General features: G+C 41.4%; 1 long non-coding RNA gene across 1 annotated transcript; it reads right to left on the reverse strand.

Annotated features, from left to right (window-relative positions):
- Positions 1-308: 308 nt before the first annotated feature.
- On the reverse strand, positions 309-2,029 carry LOC307168894. The gene is made up of 4 exons (XR_013823007.1): positions 1,721-2,029; positions 864-1,106; positions 707-769; positions 309-619 (listed from the first exon to the last, which is right to left on the reverse strand). It is a non-coding gene; the product is annotated as an uncharacterized lncRNA (long non-coding RNA).
- Between the last annotated feature and the right edge of the window lie 11,743 nt (positions 2,030-13,772).

Consider the following 13,772-nt stretch of genomic DNA (forward strand, 5'->3'; position numbering starts at 1 on the left):
CACTTAGGGAAACATTTATCAGAATTTTATGTTAAAGGCCTGAAAACACCATAAAGATAAAACTGAATGTCTGACCATGTTTTGATTCAAATTTGAGGATGATACTCCCAAAAATGTAGTTCCTGTAAGCTTTTATTCAAGAAAAGTCTAGGCGTCCTTTCCAAAAGGCCACTTGGAGACTCCAAATGGACACCTGGTTACCAAATGACATAAGGAGTAAACACTACATACTACATGCATGTATATCAATTCAGAACTATTCTGCCTATCAAACTACACAAGAAAAAATGATTTCAGCACAACATTTTAACATTTTAACAAAATACTCTTTATTTTGAACAATTCTAATAGCAAAAACAGTGAAACAAAAAAAAATCACTTCATGTATACATTCCAAAAGTGCTTGTTTTACAACTAATGAATAAAATATATAAAAAGAAAAAAAGAACATTTGTAATTGCAACAATGGTTTTTACTCAAATAAATTAAAATAAACATAATTATAATGAATATCCAATTACTAAAACAAAAAGCAACCGCTTACTGTTTTTACAAAGTGTAGGAAGACATGTTGATCAAGGCAGTCACTACCCAAGGTTTGTTCTGGAAACCAAAGCCACTGAAAGACAGGAGAGATAAAGTGTGTAAGCAGAACAAATAAAATTTGCAACGATGTGTATGCATGTGATTATGTGCGAGTACTTACCTAGTACTGCCTCACGCCAGCATGTCACATTTGCTCCAATTGCGCCGACTCAGAAGACAACCACTGCAAATAAGAGGGGAGGAAAAAAAAGGTGTCTAAGCAGAATAAATACAATTCGCAGCACTGTGTATGCATGTGTGTATGTGTGAGTACTTACCTAGTACTGCCCTCACACCAGCATGTCACATTTGCTCCAATTGCGCCAACTCAGAAGACAACCACTGCGAGAGAGAGAGAGAGAGAGCAAGCAAACAAGCAGAACAAAACCAAGCAGAACAAACACAAACTTCAAATAGAATATGAAAACTTGGTCAAGTAAGTGTACGACGACTGCCGGCGTCTCTTTCGTCGCTCAGGACTTGACTCCGGATTCCATTCCTCATCTGTTTCAGTTGAAGGCCTATTTTACAGCACAGGAAAACACACACACAGTCACACACACACACACAAAAGAGGATTTCAGTTTGAGTCACATTCTACTATTAGCAGCATCAATATTCCGTCATATTACAATATCAAATGTCTGTTTGTCAAATACCTTATCATTATAATGCTCAACATTATAAAACATTTGTAATTATATTTTTTCTATGTATATATAATTATATATATTTATTATATCTTCACCTGACATCTTGTAATCCTTTCCTTCCATTATTGTTATATTCAATGCACCATTCATTCATACATTCATATAAACATATCACTGTAGTCTCTTGCTAGTCATCTCCACTGTTATTTTATAATCAAAACATCTTCACCTGACTTCGTTTTTATAATCCTTTCCTTCCATTATTGTTATATTCAATGCATCATAAATATAATGTGTGTGTGTTATAAATATTTTCTCTGTAGCCTATAATATACAGCTCTATTACCTAACATTACTCGTCCTATTGTCTTTGCTAGTAGCCTAATGTCCACTGTCATTTTATAATCAAAAACATGACATAAACAGAAAAACTGCCAATACTTGATAAACATAACAATTCAAGACAATGTGTTTAAACTTACCGATCTAAAACGGGATCGAGTCCATGAACAAACATCTCTTCTGCCGAATCGACGACGCACCGTGCTATCTCTGTAACGTTAGCAGCTATGAGATGCGTCTTTCTGCTGCTCTTCGTCGCTGCTCTTCGTCACTGCTTCTCATCACGTCCCCAAAATACTCTCAAACACCACAAAAAACCCTTCTGTTGACGACGATTCATGATGAAGATTGTCAAATATAAATTTGGATACAATCTGTGAGTTGACAGGAGCTCCGTGTAGCAAAACAATGGCTACCTATGCGCTCCGTGCGTAAAATGGCGGACGCGCACGAGCGAACAACAACTTTGCGCACTTGTATTTGACAAATCTGTCTATCACTGCAAACGTGTTTTAATTGGTTAAAACTCCCATCCATCAAAACTTTTCTGACAAGCCATTGGCTGGCTATATCTAGACTTTATCCAGCCGAAAACCGAGGTGCAAGATTGACAGGTTTCTCAGCCTGTAAAAAGCTCCCTTGGTATTTTGATCTATTACAGAGCCTGTGATTGAAGGAGAGACAAGTGGGATGATTCTTTTTATCCGGAACAGTCTAATCTACGGGGGAGAGGTGGATTTAGAACGTTGGAATACAGATTAGGTTCGATATTTCATTGAAAATGAACATGATGGAGTACTCTAACTGCAAACGCTCATGAAAACAGAGGAGGATATTTTGTTTTTTTCCCTATTTTTTCATTGTTTTGGGTTAAAAAGTGGGATGCATTTTGAAGAGTAGACCCTTACATTGAAATGTATGCTGGTGTTTCTTGGATTCGTCCGAACTGATCTGAACCATAGGAGATGAAAGATAAGTATTGCGTTCACTGTAGTCATTTTTACATTACCAGTCCTTCAACATTTCATTTAACCCTTTCCTCTCTGGTGTACTGATTGCAAAAACAAGTTCAGAACATGATTCTTGAGTGTTTTAGCTTTCAAATGATGTATAGTTTATGATAGTCAGTTGAATATTTCTTATTTAAAAAAATGTAATAAAATTATAGCCCCGCCCCCGGCCCGCCGGCGGGCCGGTGCTTGTTAAGTTAAACTAAAATGCTCACGGCTGCACGGGCATTCATAATGGTGCGCGTCCACGGCGAGGAACGAGCGAGGAATGTTTTTCAGTTAATTCCTACTTCCATAGGAATTCATTTGAAATGCTTGCTCAACCACTATCAATGTCAGTGCGGACGAACATATTTTACTTTCGTTTTTAAGTTGGCGATTCTAAAGCCCCCAGTGGTGTCACACGTCGATTAACCGGTGGTAAAATATTCTCAAAGTCACATATTACCTAGTATATTTTTATATAGATACAATAGGCCTACCTGATTTTGAACACAAGAGGGCAGTATAGCCCTATGTATAAGGAGGAGTAACTAAAAACTCAGAGTCTGAAATATCCAAAAAAATCCACGTTCAGACCAAAATATCTGACTTCCAGATGGCCGGAGCTAATGAATGTAAATTAGAAAGTTGTCCGGCTTGATGAGTACAATATACAAACTATTTTTTTTTTTACTGTAGTTAAAACTAACCCGCCCACTTTTGTAAAAAGCATGTTGAAAGTGACACACTTCCTGCTGCCAGTTGGTGGCGCTATAACTTTGACTCACAATAGTTACATCCATCTGATCGGCCTCTTACCACGAACACACTGCTGAAGTTTCATCAAGATCAGTTAATGTATGCATAAGTTATTCCACTTCGTGTTTCTCTTTTCTCGCCATAAATTCGTTTCCTCGCCACGGCCAAACCGTTCGAGATATCAAAAATCCGTCCGCAATTTAGAATCCTCAATGTCTTGACTTCATGCACACCGAGTTTGGTGGGGATTGGATGAATTCTCTAGGAGGAGTACTTCGCATTCCACAGCAAGAGTTTTCCAAACAACCCATAATAGCCGACTTCCTGTTGGGCTGGCGTAAAACTTGACCGGGGGAAAGTTGTTCGGCCCGATGAGATCTATATGTGTACCGAGTTTCATATTAATTCATGCAAGCGTGTTTGATCTATGGACCAAGTTTTAGGACACCATTCAAGGGGGCGCTGTTGAGCCCCCCTGCCACGCCCGGGTACCAGCTTCAGCCCGTCCCTGATGGCAGGGGGTTCTGACTTGTGTGCAAAGTTTCAAGAGTTTTTGAGCACGTTAAGGACCCCAAAAGCCCCTGAAACCTTGATTAACAATATAAAAGCAATAGTCAAATCCCCCCCTCCCCTCACACACACAGAGACACAGAGAGAGGGAGAGAAAATTCTTCAGAAAATCCACATTCAAACCAAAATATCTCTCTTCCTGTTGGTCGGAGATCGTTAATGTAAATTAGAAAGTTGTCCGTCTTGATGAGAACAATACACATACCAAGTTTTGTTGCTGTTGATAAAACTAACCCCCCCACTTATGACTAAAGGTGGCGCTACTGAGCCCCTCACCACGCCCGTTTCTGAAACTTTGCACATGTCTACGGGCTAATAAATGTGATGTGTCTGTCGAGTTTCATGCAATTTCAAGTATGTTAAGAGTCTCAAAAGCATAAAAAAAGAATATTAAAGTTTGATGCGTTGCCACGGCAACAGTATCTAAGATATCAATAATCCTTTCACAGGTTTACATCTGCCGTGTGTCTACATTGTACACATAAAGTTTGAAGCAAATCGGGTAAAAATAAGACAGTGATTTCAAAGCATTTTAATAGTGATGTACTTCCTGCTGCCTGTTGGTGGCGCTATAACTTTGACTCACAATAGTCACATCCATGTGATCGGCCTCTTACAACGAACACACTGCTGAAGTTTCATCAAGATCAGTTAATGTATGCAGAAGTTATAACACACTTCCTGTTTCATTTTTCGCCATAAATTCGTTTCCTCGCCACGGCCAAACCGTTCGAGATATCAAAAATCCGTCCGCAATTTAGCATCCTCAATGTCTTGTCTTCATGCTGACCGAGTTTGGAGGAGATTGGATGAATTCTCTAGGAGGAGTACATTAAATTCCACAGCATGCGTTTCCAAACAACCCATAATAGCCGACTTCCTGTTGGGCTGGCGTAAAACTTAGAGCACGAAAGTTGTTCGGCCCGATGAGATCTATATGTGTACCGAGTTTCATATTATTACATGCAAGCGTGTTTGATTTATGGACACGTGTTCGGATCCTTTTCCAGGGGGCGCTGTCGAGCCCCCCTGCCACGCCCGAGTACCAGCCTCAGCCCGGCCCTGATGGCCGCGGGTTCTGACCTGTGTGCAAAGTTTCAAGAGTTTTCGAGCATGTTAAGGGCCCCAAAAGTGCCCGAAAGGTTGACAAAATAATAATAATAATAATAATAATAATAATAATAATCCTACCGAAAACAATAGGGCCTTCGCCCTTTCAGGGCTTGGGCCCTAATAATCCTAACGAAAACAATAGGGCCTTCGCCCTTTCAGGGCTTGGGCCCTAATAATCCTACCGGAAACAATAGGGACCTTCGCCCTTTCAGGGCTTGGGCCCTAATAATCCTACCGAAAACAATAGGGCCTTCGCCCTTTCAGGGCTTGGGCCCTAATAATAAATATAGCTGCGAGCAGCGATTGCGGGCCCAAGCCGGTGGCACCGCCACCCTGGTGCCTTTAGTTACACTAAAGGCACCGGGGTGGCGGTGTCACCGGCTTGGGCCCTCCATCGCTGCTCGCAGCTATATTTATATATATATATATATATTAGTGGTGGGCCGTTATCGGCGTTAACGCGCTGCGTTAATGTAAACACACGGCAGATGTAGACCTGTGAAAGGATTTTTGATATATTTAATACTGTTGCCATGGCAACGCTTCAAACTTTAATATTCTTTTTTGATGCTTTTGAGACTCTTAACATACTTGAAATTGGATGAAACTCGACAGACACATCACACTTATTAGCCCGTAGACTTGTGCAAAGTTTCAGAAACGGGCGTGGTGAGGGGCTCAGTAGCGCCACCTTTAGTCATAAGTGGGGGGGTTAGTTTTATCAACAGCAACAAAACTTGGTATGTGTATTGTTCTCATCAAGACGGACAACTTTCTAATTTACATTAACGATCTCCGACCAACAGGAAGAGAGATATTTTGGTTTGAATGTGGATTTTCTGAAGAATTTTCTCTCCCTCTCTCTGTGTCTCTGTGTGTGTGAGGGGAGGGGGGATTTGACTATTGCTTTTATATTGTTAATCAAGGTTTCAGGGGCTTTTGGGGTCCTTAACGTGCTCAAAAACTCTTGAAGCGTTGCCATGGCAACGCTTCAAACTTTAATATTCTTTTTTGATGCTTTTGAGACTCTTAACATACTTGAAATTGGATGAAACTCGACAGACACATCACACTTATTAGCCCGTAGACTTGTGCAAAGTTTCAGAAACGGGCGTGGTGAGGGGCTCAGTAGCGCCACCTTTAGTCATAAGTGGGGGGGTTAGTTTTATCAACAGCAACAAAACTTGGTATGTGTATTGTTCTCATCAAGACGGACAATTTTCTAATTTACATTAACGATCTCCGACCAACAGGAAGAGAGATATTTTGGTTTGAATGTGGATTTTCTGAAGAATTTTCTCTCCCTCTCTCTGTGTCTCTGTGTGTGTGAGGGGAGGGGGGATTTGACTATTGCTTTTATATTGTTAATCAAGGTTTCAGGGGCTTTTGGGGTCCTTAACGTGCTCAAAAACTCTTGAAACTTTGCACACAAGTCAGAACCCCCTGCCATCAGGGACGGGCTGAAGCTGGTACTGCTGTGTGACGTGTGCGCAGACTGGTGCATAGATATATACACTAGATGTCGCATTAAAGACATTTGTTCCAATGAACTGCCGTAGCCAAGGCGACCTCTAGTGTATATATCTATGCACCAGTCTGCGCACACGTCACACAGCAGGAAGCGCCCGCGCCCTCAGATCATTTGGACGTGGTTGTTTTATAAGAGGTAAAAACGATATAAATACTGTTCGTTTTCTCACACAAACCGCTCGTTTCGTGTCTTAGGCCATCAATGTGTACTTACGATGGGGAATTGTTTAATTTGGACGATGGGGAATTGTTTTCATTTGGACTCTGTGCATGCTTTTTTGAGACCGTGACCATAGACCTGCATGATATGACTGTCAGACAAGAACGGTTTGACCTAAAAATATCAAAATTGAAACTACTGCGGAAAAAAAGACACCTACATCTTGGATGCCCTTCAGGTAAGCTAAAACATACCAAAATTTAATTTCAAAGTGAACTATCCCTTTAAAAGCATTGAATACACCAACAAGAGTACAACCTAGATCCAGGGGTGTATTCCAGAAAGCAAGGTTAACTTACCCTCACATATACCCTGAACTCTCGGTTGATTAGCCCAAACCTTGCTTACTCAAAGTGTGCTGGTTCCAAAAATGTGTCCAGGTGTAAGTTCATCCAACTCAGAGTATGTTCATGGTTAACACACCAAACATTCTCAACAGAGCGACGGTAAGAAAAAGCATGGGATACTACTACTTTCTTCTTCTTTTGTTAAATGCTGTTTTACATACTTGGTGCATATCGCCTCCTTGGTGGTTGTGCTATCATTTGTCATTCTTTTCATTGTTTGTTTGATGCTAATTATATAATAAAAAGAAAGACTGATTAAACTAAATAACAGTCTGTGCTTGCAAAGATAACATGGTTGTATAAGTTTATTTTTTGTTTAGTCATTTTACTTCCACATTGCTTGAAATGTCTTTTATTAAGGAAATACATTATAGCATAGAAAAACGTCTTGTTGCAAAAATAAAAAAAATGTCTGAACGCAGATCAACGATGTGTGAGATGAGAATTATTTAGCTATATTTTATAATAAAATTAACATTACCTTGTTTTAATAGCACTTTATATATCGATATAACTATATATATATATTATATGGTGCGCAATCTGTCACGCCCACTGGAGCATCATCAATAGGACACGCATGCACTGAACCTCTACAGCAGGGGTGTCAAACTCAGTTCCTGTGCTGCGTTCCAGTCCACTTTTAGACACGCACTTGCGAACTTCCCTAAGCACTTCCCCTCGGGGGAATCCCTGCCGCCATTTTGAAGTGCGTTCCACTTCATGAAGTGGATGAGGGAAGTTTATATGGACAGACCCTCGTTCCCTCGATTTTGACCGAGGGAGCGAGTCTACTTCAAATGTACACTTCAGGCACCTATATGTCCCACAATGCAGTACGATTGTGACGTCGCCAAAGATTGTCTAATCACCACCACAACAGACAACTCTATGGTATTTTAATTATATTTTTTATTTTATTTAAAACAACCCAAACACACATAAACATTTCTATGCTGCATTAAACAAATTCTTAAAGGAAAAAAAATGTAAATAATAAATCAACTCCATAGCTGATTCCAAGTGATCAAGTGCTTAGGACGTTCCAGTTCAGCCCATTGCAGTTTCCGCCAGTAGTGGGCACTCGTGCTACGTAAGCAATGACGTACATCCGAGTGAACGAGACGGAGGGAAGTTAGCGAGTGAAGGGCATGACAATTTTGGACTGGAACGCAGCACTGGAGGGCCACAGCCCTGCAGAGTATAGCTTCAACCCTAATTAAACACACCTGATCAGCTAATCAAGTCCTTCAGGCTTATTTGAAAACTGCAGGTGTGTGTGTGTTGAAGCAGGGTTGGAACAAAACTGTGTAGGGCTGTGGCCCTCCAGGAACTGAGTTTGACACCTGTGCTCTACAGTAAACTAACCTTGAAACAGAACCTGCTCCGGAGCAGTTCATGTTCAGAGAGTAGGTTGCTAAGGCTACTTACATACCCTGAAAGTTACCTCCATTTTTGGTTACCTCCATCCACTTACTTACCCTTAAACATACCTGGGAATGTCACATAACCTGCTTTCTGGAATACCTCCCAGGCTTGCTTAGTTGGAGACACTTAATTTTCAACAATATTATTGATCCAACTGTACTGACGCTGTTGTATGAGAACTGAACTGGACGATGACATCATTTATTCCAGAACTGCTTTATAAATGAAATGAACAAATTTAACAACTAATGATCCTTAGATTTCTTTCAATGGAACTGAATCAACACTGCACTGACTTCAGCTGAACAACAGCCAAAATGCATTATTTTCCTCTTATCACTGTAAAGCTGCTTTAAAACAATTTGTATTGTATAAAGCACTATATAAATTAAGGTGACTTGACTTTTATTAATATTACATTGAAATGCAATGTTCCAGTAATGTGCAAAAGTGTTTGGTTTCTAAATATCTCTTGAATTTTGCTGGTTTCATTATTTGGCAGCCAGTAATTCACTGCACAAAACACAATGTGAATGGTACACACTGAGACTCTCTGCCTTAATTTGTGTCCCAAATCACTATTACTGTGTGATTAAAGCTACACTGTGTAATTTTTTTAGTTGATTCTTAGCAAAAAACACTTAGTTCTTTCAAAAATATATGTGCTCATTAATGTATATTTACTTCTTTCAAGCAATAAAGTATTCTCGTAAGTTTATAATCTGCCATTGAAAGTACATACGGGTGAGGGGTTCGAATGGCGGTCGCCATGTTGCCCCTCCATCTTGAAACTACATTAGTCAAAGAGGGACATACCTGTAAATTCAAGCTTCGCCTTTCGCGCTTTACACTCAGTGACACAGAGACGAATGCGAGGGGGAGATTACTCGCGACTGCCGGCAGATTTGAAAGATTGCTGATAGAGGATCACGCCTATTTTCGAGGACATGTAGCAGAGTCGCCAAGGAAGCGAAAGAGAGAATTAAAACGTCAACGCGACAGGCAAATCAGCAAGACCAAAGTCAATATTGGAGTAACTTTTCCCAGATGGAAAGAGCTCATGAGGAGCAAAGATTTTAAAACGGACATCGAAGTTGCCTGCTTTCTTCTCGGCAGGTAATCCAGCCTATTTGTGTAAATTCAAAGTTTTATAGTTGCTTAATTGTCTAACCATAGCATGGTTGTGCATAACGCCAGAACGACCTCTAGTATAACTTGCGTTACTTTTCCTCACGTCAATGGTGAAAAAGTATTGTTTACCTTGTAACATAAATCTGTGCTGCGACGGATCACAGGTGATGAATAGTTTTAAAGGCGCAATTGGACGAAGTCGAACTGGAAGCCATGTTAATCTTGGAATAATACGGCCACCGTAGGAGTTAAAACACCCTCGAAATTGAAAGGAACAGAAACTAATATTCACTGGGTAGTCATATACAATTTCACCGCTAGATGGGGGAAATTATCACACAGTGTAGCTTTAAATGAACACACTTTTTAGTCTGATGTAAATACCTTTGATATGCCACCTTGTCACATGTTAATTTGTCTTTGCATATATAAACCAGCATTTAGCCATTTTTTATTCATAAATCATTTAGCCCCAGTCAACACGTGAGATCATGATCCCAGTGACATCACACCATTTTTATACTGTGATACTCACAGTGAGTATGTGAGCTCATTGTGAATTCAAAATGTTGAGCTGGTTGAGAAGAGGCAGTTCAAATGTTGGTCACCGGGAGGACATTATACTTCCTGTTTCTCAACACTGGAAAAACGTGGATACTGCAAGATTTGTTAAGACTGTACAGTTGTATTCTGGACTCAGCATTGTATTGTTACACTGGAGAAATGGTGAATGGTCTCTTTAATTGCTATTCACATACACTCATATGATAATGCCAATATGCACTGTGGCCTGGCCCTGTGTTGGCAGAGTGCTGGCACAAGGTACATGTGAACCAGTCATCTTGCTATTTCAGGTGAGGAATCACCTGGCTACAGTAATCACACCAGTAATCAAACTGATTGCATTGACATATTGCTCTCTGTGTTTCAGGATGTGTCAAGTCTTTTCAAGGGGAAAAAGAAATAGAGGTTAAGAAGTGAAAAGATCCCATATTCCAGGATGCTCTACCATTTCCAGGGGATACTGATCATCTTGCAGTGTGGAGGAGAATTTTCTATACTTTGGTTCTGCAATACAAACACAAATGCTAAGAACTAAAAACATGGAGAAGTGCATGAGACAGACAGTGATTCATCACATTTACTTTAAACTTATCACAGAAGGTTGTGCTTGAATTCAGGAAACAAAAAAAAAAAAAAAAAAAAAAAACAACCTTTATTCGTGTTCATAGTCAGACAAAGAAAATAAAATTGATGTAATGGAATCAGCGACAAGTCTTTTCTTGAATATTGTAAGTACATTCGAATGAAACCAACTGAAAAAAAAAAAAAAAAAAAAAGGTAGGACAGAATCTTGGTTCAATCCATCAGTTGTCATTTGTCAGATATGAATGCAAGTTTGCAGTCCATCGTAAGAAAGGTGCAAGGTTAAGTGGACTAAATTATTGGACACGGCCAGCATAAGTCTGACTAGCAGATCGAATTATAAATATAATTAAACTGGTCAATTCTTAAATTCATGAAAACAGTCACAATAAGGAAAAAAATGCTTTCATAGATCATGCAAAAACATGAGCAGAGTTCTCTACACAAAATAATGATACTTTTCTTTCCAATACAGTAGGAAGAATTAAGTTGTGTAAACAAAGTACAGTGTCAGTTGTGAAAGGATGTACAACTTCTCAACAACTGTATAGCTCATTCAACTTTCATTAGACAAATTTTGCAACACTAGTTTAACTGAATCAAAAGTGAACTGTTCAAATGTCTTGGTCATGTAATTAAGAAATCATGGCACCAAATGGAACAATTCCAGTGTCAGTTAATTGACCTTCAGGCCGAAATATTCACATCACTACGTACCAGTGCAGGTACAAGATCAAGTCAAGTTAAGTCACCTTCTTTTATAAAGCGCTTTTAACAACATGGATTGTTTCAAAGCAGCTTTACAGTGATAATAGGAAATTACCGTAACAGATTGTTCCCTTTCGAAAGGGAACTCGCACTGCGTCGAATGACGCTTTGGGGAACGCCTCAGGCGTGACAGGTGTCTGAAATCACTATCAAATCACGGCAATCATAATGACCGGCGACAGCCCGTGAATCATTAACGTGAATGATTAACGTGCGACCTGCAAATATAAAAGGGCGCCTTGCAAACATGACAAACATCTTTTCGTCTTCAGGGACTGTCTGTTTGATAAAAAAAAATAAAATAAATAGGGGTATTGGAGGCGTTGTGCTAAGTATAGCTGCCGCACTCCTACAGGTGTTAGGCTTCCTCCCCTTTATTTCAGCCTCCTCCCTTAAATGGGAGTTGTTGGCCAAGGCCCGCCCCTTTCACTGCATTCAGGGGTGATAGAGTAATGCAGGGTGGTAGTTGAGGTATGATCCTTCAGGCAGGGTTAGGCTGTCTTTCGCTCTGCGATGTGATAGTTTGCCAGACCCTGCCGAACAGAGCTACTTGTGGTTAGGCCTCTAGAGCTGGCTCCACTCAGCCCGTTGAGCTGAACTGCTCGAACGAGGGGTAAAATTTGGTTGGCTTGTAGGCAAGCCCCCGCTCCCCTAGGCTGGGCACAGGACTAATCCCTGTCACCCTTTGGAGCCATTTGCAGGCCCGCTCCCTCGCTAATTTTTCAGGGGCATATGGTGTTACTCCCCCGCTAACTCAGGGTAGTTTTGAGTATTCCATTCTCAGCTCTGTATTTTCTACCTCACACCACGATGGCTCCGGTTGAGCAGGGAGTTCTAACTGCATTTCACTCCGGTCTTTTTTGAACTCCGCTCCCTTGAAGCCAGAGCATTGCCATGAGCTGACGCCCATTCATATAGTAGGTAGGCCCTTAAGGTGGGGCCTCCACTAGGCAGAGTGGCGTATGTTGTACTCCCCTGCTGTAAGGGTATTGCCTTTTGCTGAGTACACTGCCTTTGGCAATGTGATTAGGTACCAGGATGCTGTAAGCGCTGTAGTAACAGCTTTCTGCCACGAAGGCTGCATGGTTAGGTAGTAGGCCCCAAAGGGCTCCTAGGCCAGCTCACCTTTGTTGGTTGGCCTTGGTAGTTCTGGCGGAAGGCTCACTGCCGAGTAGTAGGCCTTAACAGGCCTCCTCGGAGGTGGGTCCCAACATTGTGGAACATACATTTAGGGAAAAACTTTAGATACATTTTTTAATTTGGTATGCTTCCAGCAGTGTTCGTTAAAGTAGCAGAATAGACGCGCTATCAGCTAGTAGGCCCGACCAGGCCTCCCTGTTAGGCGAGTCCCCAGCAGTAGTCACCATGTAGCCCAGTCTGGCAGGCCTTAGCAGGCCGCCCTGGGACTGTAAGCACCCGGATTTAGGGCTCTTAGTATCCAGCTGTTAGACTGTTTTCAGGTAGTAGGCTTCTTCAGGCCTCCCTGAAGGAGGTCTCCCTGAGGGTAATTCCCACATACTGTGGTTACTAGGTGGCAGGCCCCATGGGCCTCCCTGGAATTGAATTCCCGTTTTTGAACTATGAGCTTGTAGGCCTCACCAGGCCTCCCTGAAGTTGAGCTCCCTCATGTCTTGGCTGTCAGATAGTAGAACGAGCTCCCACACACTGTAGTTTCCAGGTATGGTGTTATCAGGTTGCAGGCCTCACCAGGCCTCCCTGAAGGTGTGCTTCCACATATTGTGACTATCAGGTAGTAGGCCTACCAGGCCTCCCTGAAAGTGAGCTCCCTCATGTCATGGTTGTCAGGTAGTAGGCCTCACCAGGCCTCCCTGAAGTTGAGTTCCAACTTACTTTAAGTTTCCACTTAAGGTGGTTATCTGGTAACAGGTAGTAGGCCTCTCTGTAGGTGAGCTCCCACATACTGTGGCTGTCAGGTAGTAGGCCTCTCCAGGTCTCCCTGAGAGTAGTTTCACAGTGGTGCTGGGTTTTGTAAGCTAGTGGCCGCTTACTATCAGTTTAGCAGTCCTTATCAGACAGCTGCCGCAGGTGAGCTTGTGCCCTGGCTCGACCCAAGTTTTTTATTCTCTGCTACGGGTTCCCTCCTGGAACCTCTTTATCCTGCTACAGCTTGGTTGCCTATCAGGTAGATTTTATTCTCCCCTCTCTGAGGGTCATTATGAGTATGTGG

The sequence above is a fragment of the Squalius cephalus genome (genome assembly GCF_949319135.1).
Source record: "Squalius cephalus genome assembly, chromosome: 12".
Taxonomy (NCBI): domain Eukaryota; kingdom Metazoa; phylum Chordata; class Actinopteri; order Cypriniformes; family Leuciscidae; genus Squalius; species Squalius cephalus.